At 39.3% G+C, this 25,674-nt stretch overlaps 1 protein-coding gene across 2 annotated transcripts in view; it reads right to left on the bottom strand.

Moving 5' to 3' along the window:
- Window positions 1-25,674, bottom strand: part of chrm2a (cholinergic receptor, muscarinic 2a) — a 77,096-nt gene that overhangs the window by 40,269 nt on the left and 11,153 nt on the right. The window contains exon 2 of one of the 2 annotated variants that reach the window (XM_031313380.2): window positions 10,092-10,241. The exons of the other annotated variant lie outside the window; for it this stretch is intronic. The gene's annotated coding sequence lies outside the window, so the exon portion shown is untranslated. The remainder of the gene's footprint in view (window positions 1-10,091; window positions 10,242-25,674) is intronic. 2 annotated transcript variants of the gene reach the window in all.

Raw genomic sequence — 25,674 nt, 5'->3', positions numbered from 1 at the left:
CACCCATCCACCACCACCTTGTTTCATATAAGGCACACTATTTTCTGAGATGAAAAAACATTCCCAGGGATACTGGGCTGTACGAGCAGCAGATAACCACTGGTAACGACCAGTTTATATCATTTTTATGGACATTTTGACATTATTTTGCGGTTATTAAAACAGGTGTCCAGGTATCTTCATTCTCTCTGAGGCGACCACTTTTGTAGGCCACATTTTTTGTCCAGCGATCCAGGCTATGAGGGATGACTGATACAAAAACTTTATGGCAAAGTATCACTTTTACTGAGGTATGACCATTTCCAATAACAAACTATAAACCTTTTGCACCAGCAGTCTCTCTCTCTCTCTCTCTCTCTCTCTCTCTCGCACAGCAGCCATCTGAGAGTGAGAAGCCACGCAGAAAATTGCATTTTTCATGTTACCCACACACTGACTGGCTGTAACATGTATGCAAATTTTGGCACCTGAGAATATTTCCCAAGTCACTGACTTGGTGGGAATGCAAAATGGCTTGCAATGGAAGATTATGTACTGTATATTATAATGTGTGCGCACTGAGAGGTAATGTGTGGTTTTTATGAGAGTATCTATTCTAATGATAATAGCAGTGATGAATGGTAATGATTTGAGAGAGCAGCCTTATCGTGTACCCACTGCTAATGCCCCTCCGACGACCAGCCACCATTTACGATGGCCCTAAACCCCCCTGCAGACAGTGTACACAGATAATTCAATACCTTTTGTTATTACACTACGACTACGACTACAAGATTAACATCCTGCCAATGCCCTTCCCTAGTAGCTTTAACATCACCCTACCCTCCTGAAGGCAATTAAGAGAGACTCGGACTGTAGGGTCTCCCTTGTGCAATTATAAATCAGTAGCTCTTATGTGAGGCCATGTTAGAGTCCCTTTCTGTGAGCAACAAGGAATAATTCATGTGGCTATGTCTACTGTAGGTGTGCTTACCAAGAGAATTTCTAAAAAAGAGCTTGGACCTGGCTCATATACGGTTAAGGGGTGGTTAAGTTTTGGCATCTAAAACTTCCAAGTCACGTATACATTATAGGCCCAGTGATCCACTTTGACCTTCTCCCTAAAGATGTGTACACACTGAACACGAAGTGAATTTTAACAGGTGATCTGATTACACACAAAGTTAATGGAAAGGCATGACTCATGAGTGGATTGAGGCAAAGATGTGTTTATACTGAAAATGATTCTTAAGAGAAAACTTTAAACTTATCCTGAGGCTGTGTGACTCAACTACATGAACGAACTGTGCAGAGACAAAGAAAAAGGAGCAGGGTTCCAGCGAAAAGTTAGCAAAATCTTGCGGTCACACAGGAATTATGTACATATTGGACAATTCCGCAACTTTCAATTTACATTCAATGCCAACATTAAGTAGAATGTAATATGCCCAATATGTAGCATGGGTGAAAAGTAAGGATGTGGAGGACAGGGTGATGGATGGGAGTGTGGCACATCTGGAGACAAGAGTTTACATACTGTTCACACAGACCTGCAATTGACATTCACCTCTTTGTTCAACCTAACCACAATCTAAACAATAATATTAGAAAACACTTTTGAAACTGTTGGCATTGCACCTAACAAAATTATGTAACTGAATGATTCCTAAGACTTTTTGTAGCAGTGTAGTGTAATGCTACTTCCACCTGGACAGCCATTTGAACAACCCATGAGGTTGCGTGAACATAGGTCATGCCATTTTTCTGTTGAGAAGGGTCTCATACAACTTGAGAACATTCAGAAGAACACAAGTCCTGTCTGTGCTGTTGACCCATATTGATAATTCACTGTTTGACCTCTCGCTCTTGGATTACGGTTAAATTATGTCCCAGATTGGAATAACTGTTGTCAAATCCGTACTGATCTCCCCCTAATGTAATGTCAGCCTGCACGGTCATGTCTTTCCTCACTTGTTCATATCAGGGGGGCAAATCTATACTACATGCATAATTCACACTGTGAATATGGGCATCATGGACAGCTATATCATCATACACTAAATAAATTGTGGAGTGTGGATATATGTTTAGTGGGGAGGAGTCATCATCAATCTCCATGGCTGAATTTAGCTGGATTTGGCAACATGTGTGCGTTGGAAAGCGGGCCGGTATGAAAAATACTGGATGGAAATTCAGAAAGATAAATGGATTTTATTGCAAACCATAAGGTCACCTATTGCTATCTAATGGCTATATGGAGATGTTCCTTTGCCTAGAAATCCCATAGGGCTAGTCAGAGACAGAACTGTGTCTAATCAATGACCTGGTTCCAGTAATTACTGTTTACTTTAGCTCATTATTCTCAGAGCTTTGATGAAGCAATAGCCCTTATGTGAAGGATATGTGGCCTTAATTGGTGGTTGCCAAGACGTGTATCCCCTGCTTCTGTTGTAATGCATATTGGGAAGAATGGAGTTCAGGAAGTAACAGACGCCTGAAGCAGCTATTTTTGGCCCTGCCTTTGAGTCATTCACATACTCTAATTATCTGACGAGTCAACATGTGACAAAAGATGAACAGCAGTCCTTTCGTCCAGCAGGGCAAACAATGAACACTGCACACATGCTTCACACAGCGGAAGAGAATGGTTCATATGTTGACATTTACAACCTAATTAAAACCAAGAAGGGAAATGATCCAGGCAGGGTCAGATGCTTATTACACACAGGTTACACACAAAACATACACAAGCATTCAAGCAATTGCACAGACGACTGCACAATCCTACACACCGTTTAGCTACTCCACACACATTTAGCCAAGCATCGCTAATCCCACCCAGCTGGAGAAACCTGCTCATTTGAATCACTGAAATCCTAGACTGATTAAAATATATTACCATATCAGGGAAACTCATACTTGTAATTTTAACGATGTATGTATGCACATAAATTCCCAGTTGCCTCCTGCATTTTGATTGGGAGTTGAGAGAAAAAACGTAGGTAACAAATACAATGCATCAAAGATGGAATTTAGAATATACTGCATTATTTGTTTACAAGCACATACAAACGAAGCTACCCAAGGCTGCGTAGAGTCGACTGTCACATCTAACTTATCAAGAGCATACCTCTCAGCCATTTGTTTCAATCTCACTGGCAGCAGTAGACATAAACTGAGCTCTGGTCTGCAGGGTGAAGGACTTTATTTATGCAAAGAGCATGAAACACACTGTAGCTTTTTGCTCAATTGACCATTTTTTTTAGAAACCAAAATGAAAGAAAACAACTATATTAAGTTTGAAATTAACCAAATTTAAATTGTGTTACCCATATTATCAGTGCCCAGATCTCCTTTTCAATAATTCAGTGTCTACATCAGAAACACAGTATATATCCCTCCTTCTGCCATGACAGACAAGCCTACTGCATTCCCCAAGCTCCATTCATTAAAACGTCCTTTGAGTCCTTCCCTGCGAAGAACAATACCATCTAGACCTCACAATTCAGTTAACCCCCCCTCTTCCCCCACCCCACATCAACATGCGCAAACACTTGCTGTGATGATATGCCATGCTGTGTTTGCCTTTGCAGAGCCTCACTATTATGACTCTCACTGTATGCTGATTTAAAAAAAAAAAAAAAAAAAAATACAATAAACCAGTTCCCCAGTTTATCGTGGTCTCACATTCAATCACTTAAGATGATATTAGATGAGGGCCAAAATGTTGTGTTTTGATTGAAATTACCGTGAAATTGCATGCTCTAATACAAAAAATGATAATAATAATAATAATAATAATAATAAAATAAAAAGCTAATACAGATGATGCAGATAAATTCTTTTACTACTGTATATATTGAACAACATTCATCTTTCCATGTGTATCCACATTTCTGCTTCTGAATCCAGTATGGTTTAGTGTGTTAGTCATTTGCAACTGGCTTTCTCTCTTTTATTTTCATGGCTAATTGGCTATGCAGTACATGGAACCAGAGACCTGGAGGCAACAGTCAAGAAGGAGAAAACTGGGATGGAAGAAAGATCACTAAAGCATTTAAATTTGCTTTCCCCTTCATTTAATTACTCTCTCCTGTTGTGTACTTTTTGTGCTTTCCCCTTTTCTCAAACACACCAAGCTCTGGCCAACTATGTCTATATTCATTTTTCAGATTTCAGAATATCCATCTTGAGCCATGCAGGTCTTTACTCCATCTGTCTTGCCTCTCCTTAATTTACCTCCTTATTCTTACTCCTACTCAGAATGTGCACCCATATCTCGATTAGACCTCTGGAAATGCCTGTGCAATTTCCTGGAAGATTAAAGTGATGAATTTACACTATATCAATCAGAGTAAATGTGGGGCTCAAAATAGCCCCCAACTATCAGCGAGAGATGTTTTTGAGCAGTGGTCAAAGAGCCCCATCAGAAACAAGGGTGATGTAAACGTTTTCAATCACGCTCCTGCATGCTTTTGAAGGTTTCATATTATATTCAGACAGACAGTTTGAGAAAAATAATGTTTTTGAATAGAAGAAATAAAAGTATGAACCGGAAAATGAGCATGATATGGGACCTTTAAGAACATCACAATGACATGTTTTAAAATATAGGAAGCATGCTGTTACAATGATTAAAAAAAAAAACATCACAGAAGTGCGGTGCACCTGTCAGCAGCCACCTCAGATTAAGATGAGCTATTCCCTGGTGACTTATCATCTAATGCAAGTAGTCCCTTCAACAAGCTGCCCTAACTGAGGTCACATTTCTCTGACCTCGGGGCATTATTACCCTGTAATCATGCGTCGCTATTCATGGCTACATTTGTTATTTCTCGTTGACAGCCTAATGTTAGAAGAAAGCAATTTTACCTGATGGATGAGCATAAGAGGGGGAGAGGCTGTATTCATGCCTTGCCAGTGAATAATGCACAACAAAATCCCATAGATGCCAGAACCGGCTGCCCGCAATACCTGCCTTCGCAAATATACTACCAGTCTACGTGCTGTACACACTGGGTTATTATTACATAGAGCTGTGAGGACTTTTCAGCTTATGATGCCTATTCATTACCACAGTATTTACTTCAAGCAGGCTGTCAGTCCTTACATTGTACTATGAAAAATTGTTGACTTATTCTCAAGCAACATAGCTTGGGCGACTGATTTATAGGTCTCACGCCATCCATGATCACAGAAATCAATCTGCACTGCTTCTCTGGCCTGCATTTTGTCTGTTGGCGGCAATAGGGATAACGTGTTAAAGTGGGCCTCCTCAATTTTGTCACTTTAAGTGCAATCAATACTGCTTTCCCACCAACCGAATGCGTCTGAATAGCAGGCCCCTTCTCCTTACACTAGACTGAACATTTCAATCAATATCTGACTGGAGGCTAAAAACATCTGCAGAAGCAACAACAAAAAGCAAGCCTGAATTAAATGCTTTGCATTATACTGAAGACGACGACACACTCTGCAGGAACAGTAGTGCAGAGAAAACAGTTGGATATATAAAGAAGAAATGGGATTCTCTATGACAGTCAAGTCTGCAACCATGTTTGTGTGGCATAAATGTTGAATGGATCAAATCTCAACACCAAGTAATTTCTCTGAAAACAATTCATTTGCAGGACTGAGCGTATATTAACTCAGCTTAGCAAATCAAACACCAAATCACTGCTCAATTAGTGATACAATCCAATCAGCAGAACAGACCGCCACAGCTTTTTCAGCAGTGTTTTCCACTGTGAATGTAATGTCCCCAAAGACCCATACATCATTGCGGACAATTTTCAATGTATGGCATGCCGTCGGCTTCCAGACAGCTCCAATCCATAAAAGCAAGCCTCTGGCCAATGTACCTGTAAATTAATCTACCTAAAAAATTCAACGAGCCCAGGGAGAGGTTTGATGTGTGCATCTAGGTGCATAGCGCTAAATACGATTGTATTAATTGCCTGGAGGATTATGGGACACAGACCTCCACTCCCTCATGCATATTTGACACTTCTAGCAGCATGCTCAGGCCCTTGTTGGAGCTAATGGATAATGTTTTGGCACTGTGTTGCATATGAATGAGCTACCAAGTTATGAGTGGGTATGCAGCGAGTGCAACCCAGTCCGTATCTGTCTGAGCATGTGTTGGCTCTGTTATCTTGAGCCAGCCAGGGTGAGTGTAGGGCTGGGTGGCCAGGTTGCAGGTTCCTAACTGGTGCGACTGCTCCCTCTACTCTTGCCCTGAAAAGCTGCCGCTGCCATCTCCTGTTAATTTGTGCCAGGGATTTGGCCGGCTTCACACGGAACTGACATGACAGTCCTTTGGGGATGTTGTGAGCACAAACACATACTACGAAAAAAGTAGACGGATGAATATGCTGCCACTTACACACATACACAAAGAGACATAACCTGTCATACAAATGAAAGCAACAGATATGCAGTTAGACAGACAAATGCACACATACATCTACACACAATCTCAATCTCATTGAACTGAAAAAGCCGCAACTCCATTTGAGATGGTTCTGGACAGCGTCGCCATGATGAAGAGGGAGAGCTCTTGGCAGTGTTGTTGGTGGAACAGCATCAAACAGTAGTGTGTGTGTGTGTGTGTGTGTGTGTGTGTGCAGATGCAATGTCTGCTGATAATGTCCATATACACTCCCGCAGTGTGAAGTGAGGTTGTTGATATCAAGTGCTTGCACATTGCTATACATGGTGTCCTTTTTGTCAGCAGAGATTGTCTGGCATAACAGAGTGACACCTGATCTGATGGCTTTTGGGATTCATGATTTTCACCTCTAAAATGCACTATATTGTATTTGCAGTGCTATAAAGTTCAGACGGTTATGTAAGGATATATTTAAACAAGACAGTTAGGTCTACAGCAATGCTAGCAGTTCTGCCAGGCTGTACTTCAACACTGCTGTGCTTTGAGCTACATGCTAATATCAGCATGCCAATATGCTCACAATGGCAATGGCAACATAATGATAAATTGGTATAACATGTTTACCATCTTAGATTAGCGTGTTAGCATGCTAACATATGCTAATTAGCAATAAACACAAAGTCCAACTGGGACTGATGGGAAAGTTATTAGTTTTGCAGTTTTGGTCATAAACCAAAGTATTGGACAAAAGTGGACCAACGTGGTAGACCAACAGACTGCCTGACCAACCTAAAATTCCATCTTTAGAGCTATGCAGCTAGTAAGGCTAAACATTGTTTGTCAATTTAATATGCATTACCATGAATAACTACTTACCTGAGGTGATCAGAATTTTCCTCATGCATTTGACCCAACCTCCAAGGCTAAAAATTGAAGCCAATGTGGAAGTGCCAAAAACTGCAGTTCTTTGAATGGCCATTGAGACGAGCGAGTCAATCCCCATACACCCCCATGTTAAAATGCACGAAGTTACATACAAAACAAACATGTTTACAGGTCTCTATAGCTAATTTCCCCCATTCATGACAACTGTAAGGGGGGTTTATATAACTCACTCGTTTAAATTATATTAAGGCTTAAACTAAACATAATTTAGAGCATAGCCGCTTTGAGTGACAGGTGGGTGCCGTCACAGGAGACTGTAGGTCCTAATTCGGCCAGCCTCAGGTCCATCCACACTCCACCTCTTTGCCCATTTTTGGATTAGCCAGGAGACGCTGCCAAGATGGCGACGGCTGGAGCCACCCAAGATGAGCTTCACAATGGCTCTTCAGCAACATATGGTTGACGTCACGCAGACTACATCTATGTTTTCTACAGTCTGTGGTCCTGAATGAGCACTACACTGTTTCTTTGTCCAATGTCTCAGTATCACTGCAGCACAATACATAAAGCATGTGAGGAGTTACAACTCTGTTCATGGTCAAGAGCTCTTTTATATCTATCGCTGTCAGACAAGCTCTTGTAACCCCATTGACGTGTTAGAAAAATGTCACACATTCTGTAACAATAGGCCAAGGATACAACCATAAGCCATTTTAAGACTTCAGTGCACAAAATTGTAGGTACTGTAGCTTTTTAAAGAATAGCATATATTTAGTGATGGTGTACTACGCATTCAAAACATTACCTGAATGCATAGCGATTACATTATTTTACATGAATGATGAATTCATTTATATTATGAATACCTGATATATTAATGTTACCTGCCAGGTTCAGTAAAGTGATTGTGGCTTCAAAGGAGGTATACAATATGTAAATTTGTTATTTGTGTGTACATAAATTTCCATCTGCCAAGATGTCATATGTAAATTGAAATTCATTGCGAGCACTGACCCACAGCAGATCAAATTATATGTCAAGATTGGGGCGGCTGTGGCTCAGGTGGTAGAGTGGCCGCCTACCAATCAGAAGGTTGGTGGTTTGATCTCTGCAGTCCCATGTCGAAGTGTCCTTAGGCAAGACACTGAACCCTGAATTGTTCCCAATGCTGCGCCATTGGTGTGTGAATATGTGTGAATTAGGGATACACTGATACCACTTATTTTAAGACCAAGTACAAGTACTTACATTTGGGTACTCGCCGATACCAAGTACCGATACGAGTACCGATACAAGTAATAATAATCCCTCTGGGGTCGGAAGCTAGAATTTTATGAAGCTCTTATCATTTCTTTATTGGAAGTCTTTTAACTTTTTCATTCATTTGCTGGTTTCATGGGTTGCCTTTGAAAAGCAAGAATAGCCTCATTAACATTGTAAAGATCTGCTCTAAGATTACTGGCCTGAGCTCCCTCTGGAAGAGTCCAGAAAGCTAAGAGAATCATGGGTAATTTTGGCCATGTTCTTTCTTGTAGATTCTCTTTAATGCCATTAGGGCGGCGCTATCTTTTTCTATTCAAGGCTCAGTGGCTATGGGCTGGACATTTCCCTGAGCTAGTGTCAATAAAATAAATTATATCCTTCCTGATATCAAAATACTGAGAACACTTTAGAAAGAATGAAGAAGCAAAGTCTGATGACATCATTCACATGGATATTAAGTAGCCATGTTTTACCAGCTCCAGCAGAGAGGATGGTTTGTTTACGCCAGCAGCCAAGTTCACAAGATTTTGTCCAAATTTAAAGACTCGTAGCAAACTATATAAACAGTTAGACTACAAACCGACAGCTTTCGTTTGAGCTTGTTTGTAAAACAAAATTGCGCTATTTGCAGAGGACCACTGTGGTTGTTAAAACAGCGCTGTGTAGAGACTGCATGTAGACAGAACGGATTGAAATATCGCTTTCTTCATGTTTATGCCATTAAAGCTGATGTGAGACATTGGACTGGGCTGACACTGCTACTCCTAATATCAGTGGTAAAGCATACGGGCAACAGGCTGCTGATGTGCTTTTTCACAAAGTCATGAAGCTTTGGAAATACGGTTTCTGTGATGATTTGACGGCTGGGAATCTCATACCTTGACTCCAGTATACTGAGAAGACATTGCAACCCAATATTATTAAGGACTGACAATGGGTGGTCGTCAAGTGCAATCATATATTGGGTAAGAGCCGCTGTTATTTTTACAGCCAAAAATTTCGAAACAGCTGGCATTGCTCCTCTTTCGCTGCCTATACCTGCTCGACGGAGAAGTTCATGTAATGTTGCTATGAGGTGGTATCGAGTGCGATAGTATCGTAGTAATTTTATGATTACAAGTACGAGTACATGCGCATGGCATCGGACCGATACCTAATACTGGCATCAGTATCGGTGCATCCCTAGTGTGAATGTTTATCTGATGAGCCGTTGGCACCTTGTATGGCAGCCTTGGCCACAGTGTATGAATGGGTGTGAATGGTGAATGGTGCCTGTAATATGTAAAAAGCGCTTTGAGTAGTCGTTAAGACTAGAAAAGCGCTATATAAATACAGCCTTACATTTAAGACAGACATAACTCTTTTCCAATAGAATTAAAGAAATGTAAATGTGTGTAGAGAACAGATGCAAAACCTAACTATGATTTTTGAACAGAGGGGGGGATCATTTGGAAATGATTCATTCAGAAATCGGAGCTTAGGATGAGTTTCTCTTTTGGGGTTTGACTTGTTGTGAGTGTCATGAGTAAACACTCAAAAGCTCACTCCAGTGTCAGAGTGTGTTAGTACTTACAGTGGGTGCTAAGCAGTCCGTTGGGTTTTCTTGCAATTGGATGGCATACTCGAAGAGTGTGTGTTCAGTGTAGCACGAAAGAGGCTCATTTTGACAGAAGATAGCAAAGGGCGTGTCTGACTCCAGGTTCATGGTTAATAGCCATGGCCACTGTTAAAAAAATAAAAATAAAATTAGATGAGGATGAGCATTGGACTGCCTTCAAGTGTTTCAATGTGTTTCCCATGGGATTCTGCACTGGTCATCACTGATGCTGTTTCAAGAGTAGAACCGCTACATGGACCTGGCCTGGGATTCAAGTTTCAGTCCTTACTATGTAAATTATACTGTCCTTTACCCCTACATCCTGTAACTCCAATAAACATAATGTACACATCCTGCCCGACGATCAAAGAAAAATGATGGGAACTCTGACTGCTTCTAATGTAAATGACTGTGACCTAAGTTCACTGTATGTGCACACTCTTTATAGGAGCCACAGTCCTCCAAGACCATTATCCCAGAGTGCTGCAGCACTCTCGCTCATATTTCCAGAGGAGCCGCTAACAGGCACACCTAATGTTTAAATGCAAATTTTAACCAGAGCACCTTGCAGGAACCACAGCAGTTTAGAAATCTCTAAACCCAAGCCATGCCAGTTATTAAAAAAACAACTCTTAACAAGCCACTGTTTATGTCTTTAGCATATGAAGATGAAGCAATGGCACACCTGCTTTTGAACTGCATGCAAATAAATAACTTGAGCTGGAGAAGTTGAGGGAAAGACAAGCACATCTGATAAAGGGATAAACCCTAAGGCTACAGTGTTTAGTACACTAAGACAGTCCGTGCTTCTGGTGAAGAGATGTAGTGTGATGATAACAACTTGTGTTTGCATGTCACTGCATGGACACATTAGCCATTACTGTCTGCAGCATGCCAGTCACTGTTATGACTAATCACAGAACACGAAACAGCAGAGAAATCACACAGCCCGTGCTTTTGAAATGAAACAGCTACCTTGAAGAAATAAGGGTTGTTTTTTGGCAAAGTGCAAACACCAGCAGGGCTTTAGTTTGTGAAGGATTTGGGGAAAGCTGGATGCTGAAACAAGTTGAGGCTGTGTGACGCATCGCTGTAGTCTCACATTGTTAGACAATACATTGTCCAAATGATTTCCCCATGGTGAAAATCTGCCTAATGATCTTTGTCTCTGGTGCTGTAATTCATTTAATATGTTAATAGGAAAAGCCGTTAGTCTGATCAGACATTGCGTAAACATAAGTGTACTTCAATGTTCTCTAATCATGTCAGAAGAGGATTTGAAGACTCTGAGCAATTCTGCCACATTATAAGATCATGAAAATTATTCATAAAATTGTCAGATGATGATAAGGGTTTAAAATATCGAATGGGCAGCCTTGGACGTAGATTGCAATCTCCCTCGCCGACAGGCAGTTAATTCCCCATGAGTAAATCTGAGAACTCTGAATAAATGTGCACTAAGTCTTAACATATACAGATTACATATACTGCATACTGATTGGCTGTAGAGTGGCATGAGCTATGATAAGTTTCTTTGCTGTCTCAAGCAGTGGACTTGCTCTATGTGTATGTGACAGTGAAAATGTCCATCAAGGTTATAAAGAATAGTGTAGGTTCTTCCCGGGCTGAGCCTAACCTGGGTGGCTGTCTTTTTCCACACTCCATATTCTCCTAAGAATTACCCCAACCTTTGAGGAGGGGGAACTCTTCTTAAATAAATAAAGTGGCCAACCTGTACAGCAGATTGTCACCACTGAGGAGCACTAAGCGTTTGGTATATGCTTCTTGAACTGCTTGGACAGTTCACAGACCATAAAACCTTGAAATGTGTCTAAGCTCTGTAAAGATGTAGGAATGATACACTTTGTCACCTGCGGACTGAAAGATGATTGTCAGCTGTTTACCATCCTGGCTCTTTGTTCCAGAAGCCCTGAAGGGAATCTTTGCCGATTTTAAACCAGCTCTGTGTCAGAGCCAGACACCATTCATTTAAACACACTGCCCACACTGCTATGACACAGAGCTGGTTTAAAATCAACAAAATATCTCTTCAACTACTTTTTCTGTGCCTATTTCCTTTTCTTTTTTTTCTTTTTTTTTAATCAGAGTTTACATTTTTTACATTTTGTAGCTGATATATCCAAACTGACCAAATTAATAAAAAAGTATTGTGTGGACAATCATGTTCTTTATACCTCTTTTTTCACACCTTTAATCTGATACCTTCAAGATACATATTAAATAAGATGCCTTAGAGCTGGCTGGGCTGCCAACTAAATCACATTTACATCTGATTACATTACTAATACACATTTTGTAGATGTGTTAGTACACAACAGGATACTCTGACTGATCTTCTTAAAAATCTTATCCCCTTGCCTACAGATTCTGCATTCATATGCAGATATATGTTTATATATATTATAACAACATAGCATCTGTGAATATAACCACTATGCTTTCAAAGGGACATTTTCAAACTGCTTGTATGTTGTCTGTTACTGGAGACAAATTTTGGCAACAGGATGGCAACGACCTAAAATGCCGTTTGTATGTGGACAAAAGGCCAAAATGCACAAAAAAATCTGTTTTTAAAAATACCCATGTACATGTGTACTAGGCCTTAAGCCATCTTTAGAATGGAGCAATTTTCAAAAGTAACCATAGATGGGCAAATCGTAAATATGAAGGTTTTTTTTGCTGTCAAAGCAGTTTGAGTGTGTCACCGTTTAGATGTGGTTACCAATTAGAGATATCTACCAGTTAAACACTTTAGTTTTCAAGTTTGCCTGAAATAATTTACATACTGTGTTTTTATGAATGTTTTTTTATTCGTTGATTCCTCTTCCTCCTCCTTCTGTCCTTTGTTTGAAAATGGCTATACAAATTAGATTTAAATAGATAAATTGATTGACAGAAAATTAATCCAGTGTTCTGTTAATTGATTGAAAATTTCAGTCATTTGTAGCAATGATGCCAAATGTGATGTAGTTCGAGCTTCTTGGTTGTGAGGATTTGCTGCTTTTCTTTGTCTTATGTGATAGTAAGCTTATGGTACATTTAGACAGGAGACTTACCGAGTGAAGCTTCAGCCATTTTGAGTTCCTTTAAATGGTCTCACTTTCATAATGAATATGGTTCACTGTGGGTTACCTCTGCATAGCAATATAGTCAAATTCCATTAAGTAGAGAACTGTACACAGGCGAAAGATGTGGCATGCAGGTTATATTGGATATCCACGGAGATGAAAGTATTCATATCACACTTTCACTTATCACTACTTCACCTCAGAATACCCCTCTGTGAAGTTGCTGTTTCATGTCTGATGACTTTCTGCATCTCCACGAACTGTCAGAAGCGCTTTGGAAAGACCTCATCGAAAGCACAAGCAATAAAACAAGGCTTCCAATGTTTCCATTTTTAAATACTCCAAAGGGAATGCCTGTAATGCAATTTCCTAGTACTTGGTGTCCCCTGACTGCAACTGCCTGGCCTTCCTTCAAGTGTGGGCTGCTGCTTTATTACCACATCAGCATTATGATGATGAAGTAGGGAGGGCTTGCTTCTCAAAGTCTGAACCTGGTCATAGATCTCAGTGGACATCTACAATATCTCTTCATTATCTGCTCTCAGCCAACATCTCAGCACGGGGGCATGTGTCTGGAAAAAAAAAAGCTTGATTATGTAACTGTCTGAAAGGCTGGTTATCAGCCTATACACAGGCAGATGCATTAATCTTTCACTGACTCTGCATCTATTTAGAATATCTGTACTTCCAAAATGCATGATGGATCTATATGCACAGTCTGCTGGTAAATATTTTTCATTTAACTGGCTGCTCTGATCAATCAAGAAATCCAAATAACAAGTCACTAAACTTGCATGGACAAGTGCCAGCATTTATTAAATTTGTATCTTGACTAATTTACACATTACTCTTATTTCTAGTGGGTGGATGTTTCTGCACCTGCATATTTAGTCAAATGTTCAAGCTTGAGGGAAACAGCAGAGCTGCAAACGCACCGGTGTCCATTGCTTTGGGTGCTGCTTAGATGAATGCAAAACCCAAACCAAACAAATAGAGAGATTAGTGGATCTGTTTAACCTCAGGGCAGAAGGACCCTGTTATTAAACCAGATAGTTTACTTAGCTGCGTGTGCTGCTGTCTGCCAAACTCCAGTCCTCTCCCTCTGCAGTGTGTCTTAAAAACAGTGCCACTCAGAGGTAACGGCACTAATTAGGGAAAGGATTTTTTCATCGGTGTCAATCACTATGTTAAATCTGTAAAGTGTAGTACATTTACTGCCAGAAGTACTGCATATGATACATTCATACTGTATATTTCAGTAAAAATTAAGCAGTAACAAATTTACTTTTCAATTGCTCCGAAACCCCTCCCGGAATATTGGTAGACATATTATCAGATCAGACAGATTATCTCATATATTGGCCTAAAAATTCTGAATTGGTCAAGCTACATACTCAGATTACATTTCAGATGGAAATATTGTACTACATTTATTTCACCACTATAGTTACTTTGCCCGTTGAGATTTTATACGCAAAACATAAGACAATCTTATCAAATTAAACTACCCATCAGTTTAAATGAAGTCCCAACCAGTTACATTGAAAGGCTTTCTACACTGACTGTAATAACAATCTAAAAGAAAAGAAACTCGGTGATATAACAATTTTTTTATAATAATAATGTGGTGTTATTTGTTGGGGATATCCTTCATCAAAGATTGAATCTTTTCTGTGGTTGGCTTATTTTCTTTTTGGAGTTGTGTCGTCTTTATTCCATCATCAGTAGGGCTGATGATGTTCATTGCCAGTGGACGGGATTCAGCACCCGCTCCAGTTCAAAATCAAATTGGTATCGTTTCAAGTATTTATTGTCTTAGGTGAGCACAATGTCAAAACTTTTTGTGTGGATTAAATATTTCAACATCTCACTGTTGTGTGTAGCAGTCATAGTCAACCCTCCTAACCTCTTCGCTTTCTCTTAGGAATCTCTGAAGGTCATGCTTTTGTCATCAATGTGTTCCATTAAATATTTGTTTTCATTGTTCACTCATGTCCCAGCTTTCTGTCCAATTTCTCAGACTTATAGACAGAACCGAAACAATACTATTTTTGAAGCCAATACAGTTTAAAAAATCAGATAACGATATATCGCCCAATTGTACATTTTCTTAACATAAGATATGTTGATATAGATTCCTTAGATTTTATTTTAATTTTTTTTTTAAGAAGAATTGTGACCAGGATACATACTATTTTGATCAAAAATCATCAAAAATCATGTTCATTTATCTCTTTAAATGACAGCGAGATCTTTGTCCAGAAACCATCAGAACATAATGATATAATAATTGTTTGAGGGTTCACTGCACTTGGAGCTGCTTATGTTTGCAAGCAGACGTTTACCCTGACAAGATAATCACTGATTAGTCTCTTTGATGTTGCCGCCAACAATATCACAATAGGTTGGATTTAATTTTTTTCTGAAGTGATGCTCCTTTTTGAGTTTAACAAATGTGTGTTCATTGTGTTAGGCAGACACTGAGTGAAAATGAAAACAAATATGATTTTATTTGTTGGACCTTTTGGGCTGTGAACCAATGTGTGTGCGGGAGTTTTCGCAGATGGAAAAGTATTTGCTATATGGCTACATGTATTCATGTTTTATGTACATGTTCTCAAATACGTTTATTATTAAAAGAGTCAGGGTTTTCAAATGGTCCAAAAAAAGGTGTCCGTTTTCGTAACTTTTACTGAGCATACAATTTAGTCTTTGCCCCAACACCAGAAATTCTAGCCTTTCAAATCAATGTTATTGAAAAATGTGGTTTAACACTGTTCATATTCTCTTTAGTATCACTTCCTTGGCAGAGCTCAGAATTTTGAAAAAAGGATGAAAAAGATTAAAGATCATATAAAGGTTAGCTTTGCCATTGTGCTTTGATTTAACAATAATCTTGATGGCAACTGGCTGGTCCTTTCATACAATGCCATTGGGGATTTTAATCATGCATGTCAGGGACTGCATCTGAAAGCTCCAGTCAAGAGGTGGAATTGAAAGAATCACATAGCAGCTTTGTTGGAGTCTTCAGTGGCTTCTTTTCACTGTAAAGTAGTAGCATGACATTCCCTGCTAGAGCTTTAATTACATTCACAATGGATGATTTTTTTTGTATATTGCTTTTTACAAGAAGTCAAACAGGGGAGATATTTCTACAAAGAATAGCACAGAAATATGGGTTAAGTAGACATTAGTGGAAATTATTTGCTTTCTCACAATTCTGTTTATCATTTCTTGTTGTAAATTTGACATTCTTCTTGCAAATACTTTCATTAATTTGTGGGACATTCCTTAGGTTTGAGGACAGCTGAGAGGTACATTTACGCTACTCTTGATCACCATAATCCTATTGGAGGATTAACGTAAGAGGAAGTGTGAACTTCAGCAGTGTTTCAAATCAAGCCTAAATCCCTTATTAGATGCTGGTGTTAGGTACAGCAGAGGTTTTTCTTGTCTTTTCAAAAGCAGTTGCTATCTCACAGGTAGCTTTCACTTGGTATATAGCTCTCTTTCTTTAGCTGTCTAGTTTTATGTTTCTCTGTGACAGAGGGTGTAGTAAAAAGTGCCAACAGAAATGTTTGTGGATGATTGTATTGCACAATAATTGTTATTAACTCTCAGCTCAGTTTGACCAAATATGTAGTTACTGCATTTTTATCTCATTTTATCATCCCTATAATATCATAATTTTTCCCCCTCCTCTAACATAGTTTGACAACTTCTAGGACATGTTCCATGACATTAACCCAAATCTTAACTGCCATAGCAAAGTGAAAGAGTAACCAAATAATTAACACGTTATACCCTCTACACACATTGCTTATGCCTTATGCTGAGCATCTACACACTCACCCTCTCTACTAACCAGCAATGAAAAAGACTGACGATGGATGTTTCCAGGCTTACTTTCTTTCATTAAACCCTGATTATGTATGTAAGGGTTACGGTTAGATGACTGCCACAGTTATCAAATCAAAAATGTCTAAGGTCGCCTTTACAGTTCCTCTATGAGTCTTACTTTTGTTTCGGCATCATTATCAAAGAAAATCATGTCCACACATTGCAATAGCGCAGTGATAGCGACTGAAATAGAAGAGAATAATTTCTCCCATTTGCAGACAATTTTACTTTATAATTATGAACAAAGACTCAGATTCATTGCACACATTGAACAATAATTAAAAACATGACGAAATATTTGGATTCTATAAAATAATGGCAGTTAACTTTTTCACCAGCTACGAATCTCCTAAATCCCTCTGCAAATCATCTTGCAATCCCCTGGGAGGTACTATCCTAAAGTCTGCTTTAGATTAATAGCCAGCCATTTTTTTGGAATTGATTATTTAACTTTTTTTTTTAGTGTTATGTTTTATCTCAGCCTAGCAGAATGGTTCTGCGCTGCCATAGAGGTCTTGCCAGTGAATTCAAATCCTTCATTGCAGGTGTGGAAAGCAGAGTGGTGAAGAGGCTTCTTCACTTCTGCACTCCGCTGATAACTTTAACATTTGACCATGTATTGTGTTCAGGCAGCTGGTCTTATGAAAGCACGCAGCGATGCTTTCCTCCAAACAGATTCGCATTTTTGTTCCCTGCACGACTTTGAGTATTTGAAAGGAGAGTAAACTCGTGAAAAGAAAATATAGATGGTGCACAGGTTCAATTGCTGCACGGACTAGATTAACGAGCATTTCTTATCAGCAATCTGCTTATTTTGATGCTAAGTTGGTGGAAGCTGCAGATAAATTAAACAGCTCGTGCTAAGAGGGACGGGAAGTGAATTTTCTAACAAGCTGCATGTTGCTTTTAACTCCACTGTGTTTCAATTTGAGAATATTATTTAAAATAGTCAGCCGTTCTCTCAGATTAAGATTATAACAATATGGAGAGTTCTGGCACTCATAATGAATTAGTCAAGCTTGGAAATGAAAACTTCCGCTGTCAGCAGGATGGCAGTCAGACCTGTTCTCAATGCTGCTACGAGAGAAAAAAGATGAAGTGCTTGCATGCTGATTTTCTAACTAGGTTATTGGTCACTCTTTCCCCCCTTTTTGCTCTCACGCTTTCTATTTCCTCCTCGTCTTCTTTTCTGCCATAAGTCTGTTAGTGTTTGTTGGATGTCATATTTATGAAGTGCTTTCATGTTTCCAAAAGAAACTTTGAAATTACATTTTCTTAATGGAAACATGAAATGTTCTCTTTTTTCCCACCTCTAAACTCTGACCTTGCTCTTACTTGTTCCAGTACATACACAATCAATGGAAGCAACCACCCCCCGCCCCGTCACCAATTCCTGTCTTCACACTGCAGCCATTTTCCGGAGCGATTTCAGGGGATAATAGCACTCACAAATCATCTGCTGGGCAGTGGAGCCCATGAAATTGATGTGCCTTCATTTCAAAACAATGGAGGTGCCTTATGAGGGGCCTCATGATGTCATAACTTTAGTAGCTGACAGGCAGTGCAGGTGTATTTTGGCCCCAGGATGGGCACCGGGCCAATGAAAACCCAGTCGGGACAGCTTAATCAATCGCCGTATCGAAGAAGATGGCACGACTGTGGTGTAAGCAGCCACCAGATATGCTCAATCACATTCTCTGTACTGAGCAAACTGACAGCTTTTACTTGAAAAACCAGGCCTCCTTATCTCCCTAGAATTGAGTACTGCTTCATCTGTGGCAATCTCTGCAATTTCCAGTCCAACAAAGCAGTTGGACAAGAAAAAAACAATATACTACCTAGGACAAAAGTTAAATATATGAACAGCATTTGGGTTTTACAACTCGATACAATACAGTAGAGTCCGATACCAGTTAAAGTTACCCCGGTTTTGTTACAGAGATTAAGTAATACATTTTTCATATGGTGAAGTAAAGGGGTGCTATGAATCTCTGGAGTTTTTGAGCTATAAATGAGTGGGTTGGACCTCAGTGGATCTGCCATCCTGATTTGAGGGCATTCATTAAATTAAAACAAATGAACTATATTTTTCGCTGGGAAAATTTCAACATTATCCATCAGACCCATTGTCGCTTTTAATTAATTCTTCGCACACTAGTTGACATTTTTCATAGAGGGTGCATGGGTTAAGCACACCTTCTGTATGAAAAGATTAAAAAGCCACTGACATGCTAAAAAGAATTATGGATGACTGAGGAGCATGGCTTAATTGGAAATTGATTGACTTGGCGGCGTTACACTTGGTCTCATAACATTTCACATCCCTCATGCATAGGGAGTTTGATGCATTTTTCAATAAGCGGCTGCACAGCAGCAGAACCTTTTCATACTGGTGTGTCTGTGGATAAAGTTATGTGGATAAAGCCATGTTGCCTCACAAGATCCAAGCCATGACTTCAAAGGGCCAGGGTGGAGGATGATTTTTGCATGACGGATGCAGATTTCCAAGCAAGCTGCACCTCCTCATATCAACGTTATATGTGCCGTTGCATCTACCCTGCAACTGCTACAAACCACGCTGGTGTCAAGAAAGTGGAGCAATATCATCTCCCAAGATGGATGCCTGGTGTAATTTTGTGGAGCCACTGATTGCGTCTGCTAAATTTTCAAATCTCTCACATTTGATAGGTAAGATTTTATTAGTACTGTATTATGCTTTGCAAATGTCCTCCAATCCAAGTATAGCAATGCACTTATCATTAAAGCTTGCATGTTCTAAACTGGGGGGCAGGTTTCACCAAATGTGCAGCATGCAAGATGCAATGTGCAACATGATAATTTGCTCTCATGTTAATTTCAACACATTTCTCTAAACCAAACAAACGCCATACTGGTAACTCTCACATGAGCATGCAAGAAGGGGCAATCATTTGTGAAACGTGACAACGCCACCATTTGCAATCTGCAAATAAGCAGTACTCACAAATTGCTTTTGTGAAACAGGCCCCGGATGTTTAATCTAATTTTTACCAGCTGTTTTGCAGTTTTGTCACTGAATCAAAGATGTAGGGAATTATATTTCTACAGCAGACTTCTCTGGTGAGATTATCACATAAAGCAGCAGCAGGATACTTTTTCTTTTCTTTTCTTTTGGCAGAAATATTTGAATGTTTTAAACTTCATTACCCAAAAAACCCATGACCAGAAGTTAGCAAACTGCACACAGCACGCTGATATAACAACTTTGGCAGATACCAAAGGGTTGAAAGAGGCAACAGCTCCAAGCATAAACCGCTAGAAGCAACTACAGAAGAGCCTTCAGATGAAGTTCTTTTAATGGCTGCTCGTGCTGTCAACTAATCTGGGGTACAGTTCATCAAATGTGGGACATGCAAGCTGCTATTTGCAACATGAGATACCTTTTGGACCCATTAATCAGCATGCAAAAGCCCTGTCGGACTTCCAAATATATCCGCAATTTGCAAGAAATTATTATTTATAATCTGCATGTAAGCAGTGCTCACAAGTTGATATTGTGAAATAGCCACTTGAAAGTTGTTTGGCTACTGGTAATTTTCCCTTCTTCTAATGTAGAGGTTTCTAACTCCTGGACCGATACCAGGCCTCGGAACATTTCCTACAGGGCCCAAAGAAAGCCATTTGATTCAACCAAAAAAAAGCTAAACAATAATTCTATAACTTCATAGACTATTGTAGGCCATTTTTTGTGGAAATTACTTTGACGGTGTGGTTGGTCAGCTGGTCCATGACAAAATTGTCCATTTAAAAAAGGTTACAGTACGTAGTATAAAAACGTTGGAGAAACCCAGTTTCTCAAACTTACAGTAAATGTTGCCCATACTCTGATTTTCAGCCCACCGTAAATGGTAAAGAATGATCCCAAATGTCCTGTCCGAAATCTACAGTATAGATGGCACGTCTGTTTTCTGTAGCCAATGAAATGACTAGGGATTCCATATTTTAATTATATTTGAGAGTCAGCTGGTTTGGCATTTAACTTTGTACAAAGAAGTGTCCACATACCCAAAGTCTGGACATGCATGTGTTTTTTTTAGGGCTGTCAAAATAACGGGTTCATTTCGATTAATTAATCTGAGAAAAAATAACGCGTTAAAAAAAATAACGCAGATAAATCTATTCCATATTGACGTTTGACCTGGAGCCGTTCTAGCCACCACTCGTCTGTAAAATGAAGGAGGGAGACGAGAATGTGCTGCCTAGATCATTAATTGGAACATTTACTTGTAAAAATCTTCTTCCTGCCAACCCTAGCTACCGAAATCTGGTGCCACTGATATGTCTGCACTTCTCTCTGATGCTCTGAAACAGACACAAACACCGCTGCACGTGACGCTAGTTAACACCAGAGCCATGTCTTTCTCTATCACTCTGGTTAACACTATACTCGACAGCAGCTAACGTTAGCCTACCGCTAGCTAGTAGCTGGATTAAACACGGTTAAAATGCTGACAGCTAACGCTAAACAGTGTAAAGTTTGACTGTGTTTTACTGTAGATGATTCAACACCGGGATGTAACAATCTGCAGCTGCCGATGTCGGAAAAACAACACAGACGGTGCGTTCAATGAAACTGGTAAACTACAGCCTCGTGGTGCATTTCAAGTTATTGTAAATGTCCTTTTCCCATCTGGTGGTTGTTTTTGTCGTTCAACAGCAAATTACTAGTGAAATAAGTTATTGTTATTGTTATACATTATTATTAAATCATTTAATTGACCATATGGCCTTAGCAATAAACAAGCCGTTCTTTAATGTCACCGACTGTTGTTTAGTACCCTTTTTTTTTTTCTTTTCTTTTTTTACTTTCTTAAAAAGTATCGGTTCAGGCACCGTTAATTATGTATGCGATTAATTTTGATTAATTAATCACAGAGTATGTAATTAATTAGATAAACATTTTTAATCGATTGACAGCCCTAGTTTTTTTTAATTATTTTTTGGTTCTTTAATCAGTGGATTTAAGCAGACATGCTGAGTGATTTTTAGTTGTTCTTTTACATAAAAAACATTATGGTGGAGCTTTACATTAGGATTTGCTTCATAAGAAACATACCTAATATAGTTAGGTAGTTCTTTAATATATTACACATCAAGCTAGAACAACATGAGTGGATTTAGCAGGCAGAGACCATCTTTGTGATGGAGGGAAGACATGCATGGTTGCTCTAAGGGCTCCAGATGGACAAAGACTGACAGTAGAAACGTGGGGATGGCAGACAGAGGAAACTCCTCTCTGACTGCCTATGTACGTCAGCCAGGGTCACTGGCACAGCAATCCTCAGATATAAATGCAGCTAAACGCAATGGCAGACAGACAGATGCACACACCTCTCCATGAGAAAAGCATATCTCGGGCTGTCAGATTGTACCGAGGAGGTTAAGGGAGGTCGGAGTGGTAGAGCAGGAGCAGGCAGACAGCTTGTCAATGCCGTTGACAATCAGATGGCTGAACCAATACTTTGGTTAGCCACTCTTCTACTTTCCTGTTTATTAACACCTCTTACTAATGCACCTAGACATGCCCCAAAATGCCTATACTGGTTAGTTATTTACTACGAGCACATGTCAACAGCTCATTTGAACATTCCATGGTGAGTACATTTGAAATACTATTTTCTCATATCTACAATCTGTCTGCAAAGCATCTCCCAGTTTTCAGTTAAAGCCATTGATCTGTATGTGCTGTTATTGGGCTTGGTTAACTCAAGCTGGAACATACATTTGTCACTGCTGTGTGTCTTGGAGCAGTATCTAATCCCAGAGTCAACATTAACATGGCTTTTCTAGGGCAGCAGCTTCGTTTTTGAGCACTGGCATGGCGAACCAGATCATTCCTGCTCTGGAGAGGAAACGAGAGAGAGAGAGAGAGAGAGAGAGAGAGAGAGAGAGAGAGAGGCAGAACAGCGCGAGGAGGGGAGATGGAAAGATGAGAAGAGCGAGACTATAGGATAAGCAGAATGATGAAGTGGGGAGAGGGAATGAGGGAGTGAAGGATGCTAGCATGGGGACGGAAAGGAGAAAAGAAGTGACCAAATAAATCACCAGCCAACAGATAATTAGACAAGCTGCACTCAAGGGACTGTTGCAGCACCATGAAAAGTGACACTGTGATTTGCAATTAACTCTTAAGAGGAGGAATGGGGATTCAGTTTCCTTTGGATTAATTCCAGGAATGAGATGCCTGACAAGATGGTGGCCATAACGAATCTGTTGGGCTGCAGGAATCATTATCATCATTTAACTTGTATGATGGCGCCTCTAGGGAGCAAATATCTCTATTTGAGAAGCAAAAAACATCAAATTAGTATTTATTAATAGTGTGTTCGCCATGTTGTAGTGGTGTTCGAATTCTAAGTGGTTCATTTCATTCACTATATAGTCCATAAAATACCCACAATGCACAGCTAATTTGAGTGTACATACGCACGATGTACCCTACATTTTACTCCCGTAAACCACAATGCACTGCGGTCATGTTTTTTCCAAAGAAGAAAAAGAAGCAGAGGGACCGACGAAAACTGAAAAAAAATGAGGTTTTTGTTTATAAATGTAAGTCGTTTAAGTATAAGCATTTCCTGTGTTTGACACGTTAGTGACCTAGCTTTTAAACTTTTTTTAAACTGTTGTAGGACGTATTATGAGTGTTTTTGTTTTCGTTTGTTTACTTGATGCTGGATGCCCCAATTTCCGTCACCCAAATATATGGCGCATCTTCTGACGCAACGATGAAATTTTCAGTGTAGTGTCCAAAATCTTGTATGGTCCTTCCCTATATCGTTCACTATTTAATAAACACTCAACCGCAGTGAGTGAGTGAGTGAATAAGGGAACGGTTTCAAATACAGCTCCAGAGCAATTAACATGTACGGCCATGACAGGGTTGTACTCAGAGCTCGAGTCATTTTTATGTTTGTCAGTTGTGCTGTTGCCATAGTTTACAGCGCTTGAGATGAGGTATCGTCCTTCTTATCAGGTTAGCTGAATGCTCTCGCTTTGCAAGTCCTGTAGTATGATAGAGAAGTGACCTCAAGGACGAGTCTGGCTCGTTGTCTTCTGAACAAAGGTCGTTCGACAAGGCCGTAATTACGCCGAACACACAATCGCACACCCACAGAAGAGTAATTTAAAGATAGGATCGCACTGATACAAGGTTCATGTTAGTTTATCTACAAAAATAAATGTATGTCCTAATAAGGACATTTTGGCTGAAGGCATAAAACTTTCTTCTTTCACTTAATTAAGATACAAAGAAAAACTCTTTCAAGTGTTTATACTGCACTGAAACAAAATGTCAAGGTCACATTACTTATCTTTTCTATTATAGTCTTACATTTTTCTTTCTTTAATTTATGGCTGTTTTATCTGTCGTTTTAAGGCAAAAGCTGACAAAGTGTAACAACAGGAAACATGGAGAGGGAGAGAAAAAGAGAGGATGCCATGCTACAAGACTCCTTGGTTGTATTCAAACTTAGCATGTCATGGTCATGTCATCTTTTCGATCAGAGGTCTTCAACCTTCAGGACCCCTTAACTGAAATAGAGATGGAGCAGATACCCCCTACTACACATTATGTATAAAATTAAGTTGCATATTAAACTGGACTTACTATAACGTGTAGGGCGGCCTAAAGCCTTTATGTATACTTTTTTTTGCATATAATACAAAGCTTTTAAAATAGCCTAATAATTGTTGGCATGGTTTTATAAATACTGTTTTAATGTTAAACATACATGTGGCACAGTGAATCCTTAGGATTAACTGTATCTGTGGATGGCTAATTACTGACTACCTTACCTTTAGGCCAGTAAGCAGTGGGAGTTTATATTTGCTAACAATATGTTGGATTTGTGTTTACTGATGTTCATTTTTGAAAAAACTTTCAAAAATTAACTTTTATTTTGTATTTTATAATTATTTTGAGGCCCCCCTGCATCGACCCTGAGGACCCCCCTGTTAAAGATCCCTGTTTTAGATAATCGAATACAATGCCAGTCACATGTTTTCAGTATTTTCAGGTTACTCTAAAACGTCTGAAATGTTTGCCTTTACCTGGTCTTAATTTGTATCTTATTCGATCTAATTTAAAATAAACGACACCTTAATGACTCTAATTAGGCACCTGTTGTAAACATACTTTGTATTGCATTACAATGGATGTTATCACCATGTGTGTTTGGAGCAAACTGGTTGACCTTTTTAGCACAGCTGCTTCTCATAAAGCACTAATGACAGCACTGATTACTGGAGGTTGTGTCGGCTCACAACATAAAAAGTGAAATAAAAAGATAAATTGTGAAAACAAAATAAGCTTTATTCTTTATTTGGATCACCTTTAGCTCTATAATAATAATATTTAAAGTACCTGTGAGCACAGAAGCTCATCGTGTGAAGAGTTATCTAAACTGGTAACATTTCTGATTGAATAAAGTCTGTAAAATGTAATAAGGTCAAAGAAAGGGCTAGCAATGCATGTGATCGAGACCCAAGCCATATATATCCTAATCCTTAATGAAAACTCACATATTTCT

The sequence above is a fragment of the Sander lucioperca genome, chromosome 20, assembly GCF_008315115.2.
Source record: "Sander lucioperca isolate FBNREF2018 chromosome 20, SLUC_FBN_1.2, whole genome shotgun sequence".
NCBI lineage: Eukaryota > Metazoa > Chordata > Actinopteri > Perciformes > Percidae > Sander > Sander lucioperca.
Note: the sequence above shows the minus strand (reverse complement) of the source record. Positions and strands in the feature narration are given on the sequence as shown.